The 16072-nt window shown below is 41.6% G+C and overlaps 1 protein-coding gene across 2 annotated transcripts in view; it reads left to right on the plus strand.

The window, feature by feature from the left end:
• The window catches only part of CPQ (carboxypeptidase Q), a 567536-nt gene that overhangs the window by 14881 nt on the left and 536583 nt on the right, over positions 1 to 16072 (plus strand). The gene's annotated exons all lie outside the window — the stretch shown is intronic.

Raw genomic sequence — 16072 nt, forward strand, 5'->3', positions numbered from 1 at the left:
TTGGGTAGACAGAAATACAGTCAGACTGGAGGCAAGGAGATCCTTGGACTGGAGGCAAGGAGACCTTTGGACTGCAAGGAGATCCAACCAGTCCATTCTGAAGGAGATCAGCCCTGGGATTTCTTTGGAAGGAATGATGCTGAAGCTGAAACTCCAGTACTTTGGCCACCTCATGTGAAGAGTTGACTCATTGGAAAAGACTCTGATGCTGGGAGGGATTAGGGGCAGGAGGAGAAGGGGACGACAGAGGATGAGATGGCTGGATGGCATCACTGACTCCATGAACGTGAGTCTGAGTGAACTCTGGGAGTTGGTGATGGACAGGGAGGCCTGGCATGCTGCAATTCATGGGGTCGCAAAGAGTTGGACATGACTGAGTGACTGAACTGAGAACTGAGGAAGCAAGGAATTGTCTTAGTTAGCTCCAGCTGCTGTAACAAAGTGCCATAGAGAGGGTGGCTTATGCATGGCAGAAATTTACTTCTCACAGTCTGGATGCTAGAAGTCTGAGATCAAGGTGCCAGAATGGTCAGGTTCTGCTGAGGACCCTCTTCTGGGTTGTAGACTGCCACTGTCTCGTAGTATCCTCACATGGCAAAAATAGAAGGTGCCCCTCTTACAAGGGAACAAATCCCATTCATGAGGACTATATCCTTATGACCTAATTAACTATCAAAGGCCCCACTTGCTGATACTGTCACATTATTATGGTGGTATTATATGCATTTTATGGTGATACATTCAGTCTATTGCAGGAGGCTCTTCACTTAGCTGGCATCAGTCTAGCTGCTACTCTGCCACACATGTGTTGAGTGGTGGGGATACAAGGATGAAGAAAACACAATTCTCTTTAAAAGCTCAAAAGCGTTTATTGAGCTTCTGCTGTATACTGGGCAGATCATACATAGGACATTGATTTTTCCCTTGAAAAGCTTTAAGACTGGTGACATTATCTAGATAATTTTGATTCAGAATTTTGATTCAGAAATGGTAAACTTCAAAGGGGATAAGCAGAGGGTGCTAGAAAATTGTAGAAGAATACATGTAACACATTCTGTGAGAAGAGGAACCAGGTCAGGAAAAGCACCCGGGAAAAAACTGTGCCTGAGTTGACTCAAAAAGACTGAAGGAGAGTGAAGGTGGAGAAAAAGCAGAGTGAGGGAATTGCAGATAAGAAAAGGTTTCAGAGAGAAGGTGATCTTTGAGATGTGTGATGTATGATACTACTGCTAAAGTAGAAAAATAAAAGACCAGAATTACAGTGGTGACATTTTTGTTGGCAGGGAGAAAAGGAAGGGATGTCAGAGGATAGAATGATAAGATTTAGTGACATTGAATATGTGGGAGAATGAATAGATGAAGACTGAATGATAGGACAATTATGTTTACATTAACAGAAAGAGGCAAATCCTCTTTCTGGGTTAGAGAAGATTCTGGGGAAGGTGATGAGTTTGGAGATTTTGAATCAGAACATCTGGTTAGAAGTGAAAGCAATGTGACTAAAATGATACTAAACCAAAAGGAGAGATCTGTAACTTTCGTAACTGGAAAGTGCAGAGATACTTTTGGTATCTCTGATACATGGCGTTAGTCATGGCAGGATTCAGGTTACAAATGATGTGATATGGACCAATCTCTAGCCCTGTTGTCTCTGTCTTTCGGCTTAGCTTGTCCAGTTTAGCTTCATTTTGCAGACAGGTTCTCAGTATACAATAGGCAAAATGGGTACCTATAGCTATAGATTCCCACCCTGACATTCCCAGTGGACACAACGTTTCTTTTTTCTCAGTTTTATACGTGAAGACTTTATTTTACCTTTTCTCAATTATAATTTTAAAAATGTAAATTATTTCAAATGTTCAGTATTCAGTGTAGTCTGATTGAGGGACAACTATAATTGTCTTCCAATCATTTGAAGTTAAAGACATTTGTATTTTCCAAATTTACTTTATTTCCATCAATCTAGGAAACTTTTAAACATCTTTCTACTAAGTTTCTTGAATTTTTACCCCTTGATTTATTTATGCTGTTCTAATCACACCTCACATCAGATTTTTCTGTTAATTTTCCCTAATCAGAAGACTCAAGAAAATCCTCCCTTTAAAATAATTGCATTTACATTGTCATTTGTCATTGCATTTATTGCAATCAATGCAATTAAAAAGTAATTCAACCAATATTATTTGAGCATCTTTTTTATTTTAGACTGAAATATGGAGGAAATCAAAATACATAGTTACATAAAATAACGCTGTCTGTTTTCAAGACAGTCACGGTCTAGTGTCAGAGACAAACATCCGAACATAACACTCGGATGATCAGCAGTGATCCTCAGGAGGAATATGAGCAGAGGGCTCCGATGCCCACAGAGCTGAGAGGCTCGCTTCTGGCCCAAGAGCGAGGCCCCAAGGGCTGCGCAAAGATAGGGTAAAGGCAATGCAGGGGCCAGTTGGTGTGCAGGATTAGAGAGAGAAGGAAGAAGGGAAGGCTGCCCACCAAGTTCTAAGAATTTATATGTGGAAGGATAGTGTGTTCTATCATGAATGGGAATCTAGAAAGACATTAAGGAGAAGAGGTTGTGAATTTAGTTAGGCTTTGAAGGTATCCACAAGTTGAGATGCCTCCCAGGCGCGTTTGGAATGTAGGTCTGGTCCAAGAAAACAAACACAGGGTTTGGGATTAGGTGCAAAGAGACATTGAATATGGTTAAGTTGGGTGAGAAAAGCATTTGGGTAGGAGAATAATAGCAGCAAACTCAGTAGATCTTAGAGGGATCTAATGTCAGCACAAAAGGAACATTTAGAAAACAAATCCCAGTGATAGATGCGTGTCTGAGTTCCCATCTTTTAATTGCAAGGAGAGGCTCTTTTTCCTCCCTCCCTTCCTTCCTTCCTTTATTTTTACACTTAAAAAATAAATCGTTCACCCATTTCTCCCAGTCTTAAACCCTTGCCTGTATCTGTGAGCCTGTTTTCTTTTTAGCTTAATTTTTTAAGATTCCACTTAAAAAATTAAGTGGAATGGCATTTATCTTTGTCTGACTTATTTCACTTGGCATAATGCCCTCATTTTTGTCTAAATTTCTAATTGTATATTTCTGTTATGTTTCTCACCCTAGAGAAGTGGCTGTCTGTAGGGATGTCCTATGTGTTTCAGCAGTATACTCCTCTCTCAACCCAGGTTCTGCTTTGTGTTTGTGAACTCGGTTCTCCAGCATGCTGAATTGCAGCTTACTTGCTTCTGGTGTCTGGCTTCCTGGTGGGAGGGGCCAGTCCTTGCCCACTAGTGGACAGACCTGGGCCTGGGTGCTCTGGTGGACAGGGCCACATCAAGGAGTGTGTCTAGAGGTGACTGTGAGTTCAGAAAGTCTTTTGGTAGCCTGTCTGCTGATAAGTGGGTCTGTGTTCCAGCACTGTTGGTTGTTTGGCCTGAGGCATCCCAGCGCTGGAACCTACAGGTGTTCATTGGGGCCAGGTCTTGGTGCAAAAATGCTGGCCTCCTGATACCTCCACCACCAGTGTTCTTGTCCATAAGTGAGTCATAGCCATCCCCTGCCTCCCCAGGAAACCTCCTAAGACCAGCAGGTAGGTCTGGCCTAGGCTTGTATGAAGTCCTGGGTCCTGGTTCCCATGAGACCTTGTGTGCGCTCTCCAAGAGTGGAGTCTCTATGTCCCCCAGTCCTGTGGATCTCCTGCACTCGTGCCCTGCTAGCCTTCAATGCCAAATGCCTCAGGGGCTGCTCCTTCTGATGCCAGACCCCCTGACAAGGGAGCCTGTCATGGGACTCAGAGCTCTCACTCCTATGGGAGAACTTCTATGATATAATTATTCTCCAGTTTATGGGTCTGCCCTGGGGAGATGGGGGGATGGAATTTGATTATATCACTAGTGCATTGCTCTACAGAGAAGGAAATGGCACCCCACTACAGTACTCTTGCCTGGAAAATCCCATGGATGGAGAAGCCTGGTAGGCTACAGTCCATGGGGTCGCGAAGAGTCAGACAGGACTGAGTGACTTCACTTTCACTTTTCACTCTCATGCATTGGAGAAGGAAATGGCAACCCACTCCAGTGTTCTTGCCTCGAGAATTCCAGGGACAGAGGAGCCTGGTGGGCTGCTGTCAATGGAGTCGCATGGGGTTGGACATGACTGTAGTGATTTAGCAGCAGCAGCATTGCTCTAACCCTCTTGTTGTGTTCCTTCTTATGTCTTTAGATATATAATATCCTTTTTGGTAGGTCTTCGTCTTTTTTGTCAGTGGTTGTTCAGCAGTTAGTTGTGATTTGGTGTGCTCAAGAGTGAAGGTGAGCTCAAAGTCCTACTCCACCAATTTTTCCTTCTGACAATTTGGTATAATGCCCTTGAAGACCATGCATTTTGTTGAAAATGCTAAGATTTCACTCTTTTTTTTTTTTTTTTTGATGGCTGGAGTATTCCATTGCGTATATATTGCAGTTTCTTTGTCCATTTACCCATGGATAGACAGTTGTTGCCAGTATATTGGCTAATATAAATAATGCTGCAATGAGTGCATAATTAAGTGTTTTGTTTTCTTCAAATAAATACTCAGAAGTGGAATTGCTGGATCATATGATTTGTTTTATTTTTAATTTTTTGAGGAACCTATTTGCCATAGGTTCAGCAATGGAATGCAGCAATGTGCATTCCTCTCAGCAGTGCACACAGGTTTCCTTTTCTCCACATCCTTGCTAACACTTGTCATTCTAGTTGTTTTGATAGCAGCCATTCTAACAGGCACGAGGTGGTATCTCATTATGGCTTTGATTTGCATTTCCCTGATGATTAGTATAAAAGCAAAAACAACACCCCATTGTGGATGTGATGTGTTGGAAGTGAAGTTGGATGCTGTGAAGAGCAATATTGCACAGGAACCTGGAATGTTAGGTCAAAGAATCACGGCAAGTTGGAAGTGGTCAAACAGGAGATGGCAAGAGTGAGCATCAACATTTTAGGAATCAGTGAACTCAAATGGGCCGGAATGGGTGAATGTAACTCAGATGACCATTATATTTATTACCGTGGGCAAGAATCTCATAGAAGAAATGGCGTAGCCCTCATAGTCAACAAAAGAGTTCAAAATGCAGTACTTGGATGCAATCTCAAGAATGACAGAAAGATCTCTGTTCATTTCCAAGGCAAACGATTCAGTATCACAGTTATCCAAGTCTATGCCCCAACCAGTAATGCTGAAGAAGCTGAAGTTGAACGGTTCTATGAAGACCTACAAGACCTTCTAGAACTAACACACAAAGAAGATGTCCTTTTCATTACAGAGGACTCGAATGCAAAAGTAGGAAGTCAAGAGATACCTGGAGTAACAGGCAAGTTTGGCCTTGGAGTATAAAGCGAAGCAGGTCAAAGGCTAACAGAGTCCTGCCAAGAGAACACACTGGTCATAGCAAACACCCTCTTCCAACAACACAAGAAAAGACTCTACACATAGACATCACCAGATGGTCAATACCGAAATCAGATTGATTATATTCTTTGCAGCCAAAGATGGAGAAGCTCTATACTGTCAGCAAAAATAAGACTGACTGTGGCTCAGATCGTGAACTCCTTATTGCCAAATTCAGACTTAAATTGAAGAAAGTAGGGACAGCCACTAGACCATTCAGGTATGACCTAAATCAAATCCCTTATAATTATACAGTGGAAGTAACAAATAGATTCAAGGGATTAGATCTGATAGATAGAGTTGGCAGGGTCCAGACCTGATGGATCCAGGGTAATTCGAAGGGGAGACAGAATCGGCATCCTAGGAAAAAACTTATTTAATTACAGGTATATAGAGAGATTAGAAACAGATAGTGTAGTAGGAAATATTAGTAGAGAAAAAGATGCTGAATAACTTGGTTTATGTGGGATACCAATAAAATTCCAAGACAAGGAATTTACACCATCTACATTGGGCCACTGGCGCCACTTGAATATTGGGAGGTGCCCCTCCTTGGGCTCCTTTTCGCATGGAACTTAAAAGCCGGGGCAAGTAAGTAGACACGGCGGGCAGCCACGCTCCAGATAGGAATTCAGCCAGAAAAATGGGGAGCAAGAAAGAAATGACACAGGGGAATCAGTCTTTCCAGAAACTGATCTGATTTCTTTCTTTTTTAGGTTTGCTTATATACCTTTTGTTATACATAGGGATGAATACAGAGTCACGTGGGAGTCAGCAGTCCTGACCTTTATCAAAATCAGGTGCTTCACATAAATGTATAAAAAAAGGTCTTAGGGGTTTTACATCATCTTCTGGCCATGAGGCCTGTTTACATTTTATGATCCTTTCTTTCTGATAACCAAAAAACTTATTTTTTCCAAGGGTGTTTTTTCTTAAACCAGGCGCCACCCTCTGAAGGTAGCAGATAAAGTTGCATTCCTATAGGGTGAGGGTGTAGTGGGTTACAACTAAGAAAGGGATTTATTTAACCTAAGGTTAACATGATTAATCTTAAAGGTTAATACTTATTTCTCCTATATGCTAGTTATATTCATTATAAGGGCAGGGAATATGGAGATTTAGCAGCAAACATCAGCCCAACAAATGAAAACCCTTCACCAGTGTTCCCCTCAAGATCTATTTAGTCTTAAGATAGTGATAAAGTTACATTTTTGCATAGCAAGGACACAGTGATTTATAACAAAGTACAGTGATCTTTAAAAAAAGAGAAAATTCATTAACTCAAAAGGTTTAGTATTGCTAACATCAAAAACTACTATATTTCCTTTTCTATATTCCAAATACATTAATATATTTCCAGGTGCCTAAGGATACGGAGGCCTGGCGGCAACCATTGACTCAACAATGAGAAAAGCTCTATGCTAATTAAGATTTTCAAAATACTCCAAACTCTCTGTGCTGTTTATGGTTGAGAGGTAGTAAACAATCATATGCATAGTGGCAGGAGTATGGATAATCCTGTCACACAAACTAGTCTGACAGCAGAGAGGTTTGACCTGAGACACCCTTGTTATGCCCAGGAATTTTTATTGACTGGAGCTGCAAGTTTACACCTTCTCCGAGAGAACTGGTGGGGAACAGCCCCTCATAAAGTCAGAGGTGTAGGTGAGAGCATGAAACAGTAAAGTAGGTAGACTCTGGTTTTGGGAGTAGATGCTCGGGAACAGGGGGTGTCCTGAGGTTCGATCCCGCCTTTGCGTATGCTGAAGCCTCCTTCCTCATGACCTTTGCCATGGGTGGAGTTCCTCACGCTGGCTCCCAGCACAGAATGCCTGAAGAACTATGGATGGAGGTTGGTGATGTTGTACAGGAGACAGGGATCAAGACCATCTGCAAGGAAAAGAAATGCAAAAAGGCAAACTGGTTGTATGAGGAGGCCTTACAAATAGCTGAGAAAAGAAGAGAAGCAAAAGGCAAAGGAGAAAAGGAAAGATATATCTATTTGAAGGCAGAGTTCCAAAGAATATCAAGGAGAGATAAGTAAGCCTGCCTCAGTGATCATTGCAAAGAAATAGCAGAAAACAATAGTATGGGAAAGACTAGAGATGCCTTCAAGAAAACTAGAGATACCAGCGGAATATTTCCTGCAAAGATGTGCACAATAAAGGACAGGAATGGTATGGACCTAACAGAAGCAGAAGATATTAAGAAGAGGTGGCAAGAATATATAAACAAACTATACAGAAAAGATCTTTGTGAGCCAGATAACCACAATGGTGTGCCCACTCACCTAGAGCCAGACATCCAGGAATGTGAAGTCAAGTGGACCTTATGAAGCATCACTATGAATAAAGCTAGTGGAAGTGATGGAATTCTAGTTGAGCTATTTCAAATCCTAAAAGATGATGCTGTGAAAGTGCTGCACTCAATATGCCAGCAAATTTGGAAAACTCAGCAGTGGCCACAGGCCTGGAAAAGGTCAGTTTTCATTCCAATCCCTAAGAAAGGCAATACCAAAGAATATTCAAAGTACCACACAATTGCACTCATCTCACATGCTAGCAAAGTAATGCTCAAAATTCTCCAAGCCAGGCTTCAATAGCATATGGAATGTGAACTTCCAGATATTCAAGCTGGTTTTAGAAAAGGCAGAGGAACCAGAGATCAAATTGCCAACATCTGTTGGATCATTGAAAAAGCAAGAGAGTTCCAGAAAAACATCCTTCTGCTTTATTGACTATGCCAAAGCCTTTGACTGTGTGGATCACAATAAACTGTGGAAAATTCTGAAAGAGATGAGAATACCAGAGCACCTGACCTGTCTCCTGAGAAATCTGTATGCAGATCAAGATGAAACAGTTAGAACTGGACATGGAACAACAGGTTCCAAATCATGAAAGGAGTATGTCAATGCTGTATATTGTCACCCTGCTTATTTAACTTATATGCAGAGTACATCATGTGAAATGACAGCTGGATGAAGCACAAGCTGGAATCACGATTGCCCAGAAGAAATATCAGTAACCTCAGATATGCAGATGATACCACCCTTATGGCAGAAAGCAAAGAGGAAGTAGAGCCTCTTGATGAAAGTGAAAGAAGAGAGTGAAAAGCTGGCTTAAAACTCAACATTCAGAAAACTAAGATCATGGCTTCCAGTCTCGTCACTTCATGGCAAATAGATGGGGAAACAATGGAAACAGTGAGAGACTATTTTTGGGGGCTCCAAAATCCCTGCAGGTGGTGACTACAGCCATGAAATTAAAAGACACTTGTTCCTTGGAAGAAAATCTATGACCAACCTAAGCGGTATATTAAAAAGCAGAGACACTACTTTGCCAACAAAGTTCCATCTAGTCAGAGCTATCGTTTCTCCAGTGGTCGTGTATGGATTTGAGAGTTGGACTATAAAGAAAGCCGAACACTGAAAGATCGATGCTTTTGAACTGTGGTGTTGGAGAAGACTCTTGAGAGTTCCTTGGACTGCAAGGAGATCCAACCAGTCTATCCTAAAGGAAATCAGTCCTGAATATTCATTGGAAGGACTAATGCTGAAGCTGAAGCTCCAGTACTTTGGCCACTTGATGCGATGAACTGACTCATTGGAAAAGATGCTGATGCTGGGAAGGATAGAAGAAAGGAGAAGAAGGGGATGACAGAGGATGAGATGGTTGGATGGCATCACTGACTCAATGGATATGAGTTTGAGTAAGCTCCAGGAGTTGGTGATGGATAGGGCAGCCTGGCATGCTGCAGTACATGGGGTCGCAAAGAGCTGGACATGACTGAGTGACTGAACTGAACTGATGATTGATAATGTAGAGCATCTTTTGTGTACCTATAGGCTGAACTGTGGCCACTTCATGTGAAGAGTTGACTCATTGGAAAAGACTCTGATGCTGGGGGGGATTGGGGGCAGGAGGAGAAGGGGACAACAGAGGATGAGATGGCTGGATGGCATCACAGACTCGATGGACATGAGTCTGAGTGAATTCTGGGAGATGGTGATGGACAGGGGGGCCTGGCGTGCTGCGATTCATGGGGTCTCAAAGAGTCGAACACGACTGAGTGACTGAACTGAACTGAACTGATAGGCTGATCTGTGGTGTTGGAGAAGACTCTTGAGAGTCCCTTGGATTGCAAGGAGATCCAACCAGTCCATTCTATAGGAGTTCAGTCCTGGGTGTTCTTTGGAAGGAATGATGCTAAAGTCCAGTACTTTGGCCACCTCATGAGAAGAGTTGACTCATTGGAAAAGACTCTGATGCTAGGAGGGATTGGGGGCAGGAGGAGAAGGGAACAACAGAGGATGAGATGGCTGGATGGCATCACCAACTTGATGGACGTGAGTCTGAGTGAACTCTGGGAGTTGGTGATGGACAGGGAGGCCTGGCATGCTGCAATTCATGGGGTCACAAAGAGTTGGACACGACTGAGCGACTGAACTGAACTGAGGCTTCTTGCATGTCTTATTTGGAAAATATTTATTCAGATCTTATAACTATTTTTTAATTGGAATCTTTTTTTTCATTGTTATTAGGTTATATGAGTTATTTATATATTTTGCATATTTAGCCCTATGATTTGCAATTATTTTCTCCTATTCAGTAGATAGAATTTTCATTTTGTTGATGGTAGTTCTAGTGTTAATTTTTTGGGGAGACTGTTTTCCACAGTGGGTGCACCAGTGTGCATCTGTACTTTGCTGTATAGAAGCTTTCAGTTTTATATAGTCCCACTTGTTTATTTTTGCTTTGGTGTCAGATTCGAAAAATCATTGCTAAGACTTAGGCCGAGGAGCTTACTGTCTATGTTTTCCGTTAGGATTTTATGATTTCAAGTATTATATACAAGTTTTTAATTTATTTTGGGTAATTCTTTTTGTGTGGTGAAGATAGTGGTTCAGTTTCATTCTTTTCATGTGGCTGTCCTATCTTCCCAACGCCATTTATTAAAGAAACTGTCCTTTCCTCATTGTATATTTTTGACTCTTTTGTTATAAATTAATGATCATGTATGCCTGGGTTGATTTCTGAGCTCCCTATTCTGTTCCATTGATCTATGTGTCTGTTTTTATGCAAATGCCACACTGTTTTAATTACTATAGTTTTATAGTATGGTTTGAAATCAAGGAGCATGATGCCAGGTTTGTTCTTCATTCTCAAGATTTCTGTGGCTATTTGGTGTCTTTTGTGGTTCTGTACAAATTTTAGGATCATTTGTTCTATTTCTGTGAAAGATACCCTTGAAATTTTGGTAGGGATTACACTGAATCTGTTTATTGCTTTCAGTAGCATGAACATTCTAATAGAATTAATTCTTTGATTGCATGAACACAGAATATCTATTATTTGTATCTTTCTTAGTTTCTTTCATTAATGTCTTATATTTTCAGTGCATATGTCTTTCATCTCCTTGGTTAGATTTGTTTCTAGGCATTCTATTCTTTTTGATGCAGTTGTAAGTGGGATATCTTTCTGATATTTCATTATTAGTGTATAGAAATATGGTAGATTTGTGTGTGTTGATTTTATATTTTACAAATTTACTGTGTTTGTTTATTCTAGCCGTTGGTTTGATGGAGTCTTTACAATTTTCTATATATCTACAAAGAGTGAGAGTTTTACTACTTTTTTTCTAATTTGAATGCTTTTTATTTCTTTTTCTTGCCTTATTTCTGTGAGTAGGACTGCCAGTAATAATTTTTACTTGCAACATCTGTATGTTTTAAAATCTGTTTTATTATTATTTGGGTATGGTGAGGCCAACAGATCAGGAAATGATTGCCAGTGAATTGTATTGCTCACAGTTCCCAGGAGGGAATGTTCCAATGCTGCTCATGGTTCCCAGAAGGAAGGGCATGCCATGCCATGCATGGTCACATAGGGAAGCATCAGGATTGGTTACGAGGTAAAAGGAATGAGCGGGAAACATGGGCAAAAGACTTGATTGTAGTTTTGGCAGGAAAGAATGGGTTAGACTGGGTAGGCAGGCTTAGTGTTGGCTAATATGAATAATTTCAATGGACTCTCAGATATTGGAACTGTCCCAAGTTGTTTGGTACCTGGCCCTGGGTTGATTAGGGCAGGGAAAAATTGGTTTGGCTTGTGAGAGTTAGATAAAGGAAGTGATTGAACAGTATGGGTTTTAGATTGGTTGATTGTATATGAAAGGGATGTTCATTAAGAATTCACTAACCCTGGTGGGCTGCAGTCCATGGGGTCGCCAAGAGTCAGATACGACTGAGCGTCTTCACTTTTACTTTTCACTTTCATGCATTGGAGAAGGAAATGGCAACCCACTCCAGTGTTCTTGCCTGGAGAATCCCAGGGACGGGGGAGCCTGGTGGGCTGCCATCTATGGGGTCACACAGAGTTGGACACGACTGAAGTGACTTAGCAGCAGCAGCAGCAACCCTGGGAGGGGTAGTTCTCCCAGTCTGTGAGGTCCAAGATGCCAGAGCTTCAAGAATATAGACAATAAGAAAATATAGTTGTTATTTTACAACATCAATATCAGTGAAGATTCTGATTGGCCTTGCTTGGGTCATCCTATCTCTGTAGTTTGGGTATGGAGTGTGGATAGGAATGGTACTGTGATTGACAGCCAGTCTAGACCAGAGGATAAACTTAAAGCCAAAGAAAACAAAAAGGAGGAAGCTCTGCTGGGAAGCCAGGAACTATAGTTACCGTAGTGCCCTGCAAGGCGCCTGCAGCCATTGTGGTGGAGCTGAGCAACTTGCAATTCAAATATGGCTCTGGGCTTCCAGACTTCAGACAGGTTAGGGGGTTGTCTTTGTCTTAGCAGCTCTCGTTGCACAACATGCACTGTTCCCTGGCTTGAGGCCTTTCCTTTATCTTGGGCTTCTATAAGTCTATAGAGTTCCTGAAACTCGATGAGTACATGTATGTTTTCCAGTCCCTTTGACTAGGTACCAATGTTCTCCTCAATGCTTACAACAGAAATCTTAGCTTTTTCTTCTTGACGCCTTTCCTTTCCCCTCTCTCAAGTCATCTATCTTCTTCTGAATCTCTTCTAGATTTATCCCTTTCTTATGCATATTTTGCTGCCGACTTTCTAGTTAGGGTCTTCATCAGTTTTCTAGTCTCTTCTTTTTAGTCCATCTTTCTTCATATTGTCAGATTTATCTCACTGGGGGAAAATCAGCTCCTACTCCTGGGGATAAACCACCCCCCCGATGCTGGACTGGAAGAAACACAAGCTGGAATCAAGATTGCTGGGAGAAATATCAATAACCTCAGATATGCAGATAACACCACCCTTGTGGCAGAAAGTGAAGAGGAACTAAAAAGCCTCTTGATGAAAGTAAAAGAGGAGAGTGAAAAAGTTGGCTTAAGGCTCAACATTCAGAAAACGAAGATCATGGCATCCAGTACCATCACTCCATGGGAAATAGATGGAGAAACAGTGGAAACAGTGTCAGACTTTATTTTTTGGGGCTCCAAAATAACTGCAAATGGTGATTGCAGCCATGAAATTAATAGACGCTTACTCCTTGGAAGAAAAGTTATGACCAACCAAGATAGCATATTCAAAAGCAGAGACATTACTTTGCCGACTAAGGTCCGACTAGTCAAGGCTGTGGTTTTTCCAGTCATGTATGGATGTGAGAGTTGGACTGTGAAGAAGGCTGAGCACCGAAGAATTGATGCATTTGAACTGTGGTGTTGGAGAAGACTCTTGAGAGTCCCTTGGACTGCAAGGAGATCCAACCAGTCCATTCCGAAGGAGATCAACCCTGGGATTCTTTGGAAGGAATGATCCGAAAGCTGAAGCTCCAGTACTTTGGCCACCTCATGCGAAGACTTAACTTATTGGAAAAGACTGTGATGCTGGGAGGGATTGAGGGCAGGAGAAGAAGGGGACGACCGAGGATGAGATGGCTGGATGACATCACTGACTCGATGAACGCGAGTCTGAGTGAACTCCGGGAGTTGGTGATGGACTGGGAGGCTTGGAGTGCTGCGATTCATGGGGTTGCAAAGAGTTGGACACGACTGAGTGACTGAACTGAACTGAACTGAACCAACAAGTTACTTTAACATTTATATAGAGAGAATGGTGCAAACGCAGTGCAAGGGTGAATGTCTGAAGATTGAAATTCAAGTCACCTCCTCTGCATTTCATCAAAGATATTTTATGGCTTAAATGAGAAAATGCTTGCTTGAAAAATCTTTATAAACTGTAATCTTCAGATGATAGTGGTTTCTTTCTTTCTCTTTCTGTGGTGTATGAATTCTAAGTCTTTTCCAAACTCTAATTTTCAGCCTTTTCTCCTCTTTTTAAGTGAATTCCTCTCTGTCTCCACATTTAGCCCATATCTTTCTGTATGTTGCTAAACCTGAAATGCTCTTCTGACAACTACGTCTTAACCATTTTTTTTTTAAAGACCTGACTAAAGTCCTGCCTCTTTTATGAAGTCTTTTTAATATTCAGGTCACCCATATTCTCTTTTTTTTCTTATACTTCATTTTTCACTATTGATCATTTACTTTTTAATTTTTGCTCATCTTTTAGTCTATATAATTGTTTTATACTTCTGAGGGCAGGAATCCTAACTTTAACTACTTTTGTACTGTGCATAGTTCTGGTCGTATAGTTTTAAATAAATGACTGATAATTAATTGTTAATTGGGAGAAAGTGCTAATCTGCAATAATTGCACTTTGGATATGCTTAGTGAGCTTCTCTTCTCCCCATAGGAAGAAATAATTGTGGATTGATTAGACTGACAGATGCAGAAACAGCTTAGTCCAACTTAACAAACCCTTATTGAGTTCTGGAACATATGGCAAGTGCTGAATAAATGTTCATTTGTTCACTTATTCAATCAACAAATATTTGTTGAGTGTCTATTTCCCCACACCATGTGAGTTATTGTAACACATGTATAGTATTAGACATTCAGACACTGAGAATCCAAGCGTGAATCTGACATGGTCCTCATCGTCAATTTGCTTTACTTCAGTGACCAATGATGACACTGTTGGATGATTGTAAGTCATTTTAGAAAAGTAAATAATATGCTGTGGACACAAAAAGAAGGGAGCAATTCATTCTGACTTGAATAGTTCAGGAAAGGATTCACAGAGGAGAAAACATTCAGAAAAAAAATGAAGTGGGCAGGGAGGTAGCTTTGACACTCATTTTTGCTTTGTGACAGTTTTGTACTTTACACAGTGTGTTGTTAAAAATTAGCATACTGGGAGTTTCCACTTCTGGGAAGATGGAGTAGATGTACTTTTTTCTATTTATCCTACTAACTACCACTAAACAACTTATCTGTTTGTCTGTCTACCTACCTACCTACCTACCTACTCCAACAAAATAAGATTCTGAAAGGTGGACAGAAGGTAGGCCAGCTGCAGATGTTGGGACCTGAGTCCCTTGGGTTTTCTTTTTGTGTCATGTATCTCAGACTTGGAGCTGAAAAAGCTGGCAACTTGGAAATGCCAGTGAGTACAGAAAACAAACTAACTAACCAACAGAAACCACCCCCCGCCCTTCCACAGAAGTCTGTTCTCTCTAGTTGAAGAATCAGGAAAGAGAGAATCTAATAAGAGAGAAAACTTTTAGAAAGTAATCACTCTATTCTAGTCAAACATTACAGAAAAAAATGTAGCCTGTTGTGACCCATGCCAACAAAGACTGAGTGGATGGATACCTTAGACTTCCCTCCTAAGACTGTCACAGGATATCCCAACATGCCTACCAGGTGGTGGTCATGGAAGACCAAACAGGGAACCAGGACTTTCATGCGCACCAGCCACTAAGGAGCCTCCCCACCCTGAACTCCATCTGTAGAGTACATAGAGATCATGTGGGGAGCCGGGGCTGTGGCCCATTTGGCAATAATGTACTCCTCCCCTTCTCTGCTGGCACGGTGTCAGAGGAGATATTCTGAAGGGTCAGCGCCTTCACCATTGCCAGCAGTAATGAGACCATCTCACTACATAGTGTAGACTATGTGGAAAATCTGAAACTCCCATCCTTATTCAGAATTCGTAGGAGACCCCTCTCTGAGTGTCAGGGGAGGCCACGTGGGAAACCTGGACTGCTGTCTCCAATGGCAGTGTTGGGCTGCGGCATCTCCAGCCCCCTTCTACTGCTGGGGTATCAGAAAAAAAAAAAAAAAAGAACAAACAGTTAAAACAGAAGATTTAAAAAAGATCCAGCTCTGGTGGCCCAAATGGTAAAGAATCTGCCTGTAATGCAGGAGACCTGTGTTCAGTCACTGATTCAGGAAGATCCCCCGGAGAAGGAAAAGGCAGCCCACTCCAGTATTCTTGCCTGAAGAATTCCATGGACAGAGGAGCCTGGCAGACTATGGTCCACGAGGTTGCAAAGAGTCGGACATGATTGAGCGACAGACTTTCACTTTCAAGGAATAACCAGCCTGGTTCCAACAGTCTTGACAGCCACCTCACCCCTAAAGGGAGATTATTATTATTATTATTTTTGTCACTTGGATGATATGGGATGGAAAATAAAGCCATATTTCAGGAGCTTCCAGGGTAAGGAGATGCCAGGGAAAAAAAAACAAATGGCACGTGTGGGAAGACACACCCAAATGGTAGAGACAATGGCACATGTGAGAGGACACCCCCAAACTGTAGAGACAGGATGACCCGA

The sequence above is a fragment of the Capra hircus genome, chromosome 14 (genome assembly GCF_001704415.2).
Source record: "Capra hircus breed San Clemente chromosome 14, ASM170441v1, whole genome shotgun sequence".
Taxonomy (NCBI): domain Eukaryota; kingdom Metazoa; phylum Chordata; class Mammalia; order Artiodactyla; family Bovidae; genus Capra; species Capra hircus.